The sequence below is a fragment of the Lynx rufus genome, unplaced genomic scaffold (assembly GCF_022079265.1).
Source record: "Lynx rufus isolate CCGP_SWC_20201006 ecotype Redwood Valley unplaced genomic scaffold, mLynRuf1.p SCAF_9, whole genome shotgun sequence".
NCBI lineage: Eukaryota > Metazoa > Chordata > Mammalia > Carnivora > Felidae > Lynx > Lynx rufus.
Window position 1 is genome coordinate 114,153,267 of NW_025814897.1, and position 2,409 is coordinate 114,155,675.

Consider the following 2,409-nt stretch of genomic DNA (forward strand, 5'->3'; position numbering starts at 1 on the left):
GTCACAGCTGCCCCGGTAATACCCGCACACGGCCGGGCCTTGTCCCCAGACGCCAGCCTCCTATTAAAAGTCCATAATCCCCAGCTTGGAAAGGCCACATTCAAATCCAGCCCGGGTTCCTGCTCTGGGGGGTGGGAAGCCAGGAGGATTTGCATCCCACCCGCCCCCAGGACACGGGCCCTGCCCAGACACAGGGCGGCCCCGGCCTGGGGTCTGGCTCCAGCAAGGCTCGCCCCGGCTCTGCGGGCCTCCGTGTCCGAGGCGGCCGGAACAGAGGAGCTCACGGTGTGCATCTCCCAAATCGGGGGCGTCAGGGGGCCCGCACGCCCCTCTGAAGCGTCGAGAGGGGGCCCTGCCTCGCTTCTTCCAGCGTCTGGGGCTCCGGGTATTCCTGGGCTTGTGACCTCATCGCTCCAGCCTCTGCCTGCGGTCGCTGGGCTCCTCCCTTTCCTCTTATGAGGACACCAGTCACCGGGTCAGGGGCCACCTTAATGTCCTCTCTTAACGTGACCACGTTTGCAAAGACCTTATTGCCCGGAGGGCCCCATTCATGGGGGCCGGGAGTTAGGACTTGGGCCTGGGTTTCTGGGGCACACGGCGGGGGTGGGGGAGGGTGTGAGGCTGTAGGTCCCTGTCAAGCCTGCGGGGCCGTGACCGCCACCGCTGCCCCCTTCCTCTGTATGCCGGTGGCCCCTCTCCAAGACACAAAGGGTGGCCTGGCCGGGGAGCTGCCCTTTTACCAAAGGACGCCTCCCGGGGATAGAGGGCCGGTGGGGCCACCGTGGACAGGCTGGGGAACTGACTCAGCGGCAGGGGGTCTGCCGATGCCCCTACTTGGACAGGTGGCCGTGGACCCGAGGGTGGGGGAGACTGGCCAGGGCGGCTCACCTGTCCTGGAACCCAGGGCCCTTGGGCAGGGGCAGAGAAAACCAGGGAGATGTGCGCTGGGGGTGGGGGAGACACTGGGGGTGCCGGCAGTCAGGCAGGCCGTTGGGACCCAGCTCCTGGTCACATGGGCCAGTCCTGGGCCCCCAGCCTTCAGTCCCTGCCGAGTGGGGTGGAGCTGCTGGCCGCAGGGACATGGTCCGGATGCAGCGAGGGGCGCCTGGCCTGGGGGCGGGCCAGGAACGTGGGGGGAAGAGCTTGGGGCAGGGGCCTTCCCCGCCCGGGCCTCCTGGCAAGGAGAGGTGGTCCGTCACTCCCCCCGCGCCATCTTCCCCGGCCCTCCTCTCCCCGGGGCCCCTGCACCTGAGCCGTGTGCACCAGCCTGACCCTCTCACCCCGCATCCCCCCTCTGCCCAGGCACACCAGGGTGTCCATTCCCCGTCCGGGGGCCAACGGGGGTGCGGGGGACAGGCTTCTTGTCCAGAAGCCCAAGAGACTGTTGGGGTTTCTAGGACACCCCCCACCAAAGCCTGTGCAGAAGTGCTGACGGGAGAGGCCGGCCCGAGGCGCCCCGGGGTGGGGGGTGAGTAGCAGGGCCCGGAGCCGGGTGGAGGGGCTAAGATGCACCCCCACGCCCCACCCCCACTGGGAAGGGGGCGCGTGGGAGGCTCCAGTAGCTGAAGCCGGGTTGCGAGGGGGCCTTGTGGACGTCGTGGCGCGGCCCCGGCCACTGGGCGGGGGGGGGGGGGGGGGGGGGGGGGGGGGGGAGGGGGGGATGACCTCCCCAGTGAGGCCGCCGCTGGCGTCCTGCAGGGAGGGGGACAGGGTTTGCCTCTCACGCCCTCGGAGGTCGGCTCTGTCCCCTGCCAGAGAGGTCCTCATGTGGGGTGCCGGGGGTCCCTGCCGGGGAAGCCCCAGGGGCTGCCGGACGTGGGTGGGCGCGAGACCTGTGCCGGGGCGAGATCGAATTCGGAGGGTCTGGGAAGAAGCGAGGCAAGGTAAGGGGCTGCCCCCCCCCCGCCCCCGCCGTGCTAAGGCTCGCCACCCCCCCCCCCCACCGCCCCACGCTGAGCTCCAGTCTCTCCCCAAACACTGAGCGCTGGGTGCCTGCTGCCCTCCAGAGCCTGGCTGATGTCAGAGCCTCCAGGACCCCGACTCCAGCCCTCTGGCCCCCCGCCTCCCACCCCCATGCACAGCACATCCAGGGCCCCTCCTCTGTGCGCCCGCCCCGCCCCGCCCCACCACGGAGAGGGAAGGGAGGCCTAGACGGGAGTCAGGTGAAGGGCCGGACCCACCTGCGCCCTGGCCTCCTGCTGCCACCCCTGCATCTAAACGGGGGTCGGCCTCTCTCCTGATGCTGGTTGCTCCCCACGCCCCCAATGCCCAGCGCCCCATACCCAGTGCCCCTGGTGCCCCCATACCCAGCACCCCCATGCCCAGTGCCCCTGGTGCCCCCATACCCAGTGTCCCTGGTGCCCCCATGCCCAGTACCCCTAGTTGCCCCCATACCCAGCGCTCCACACC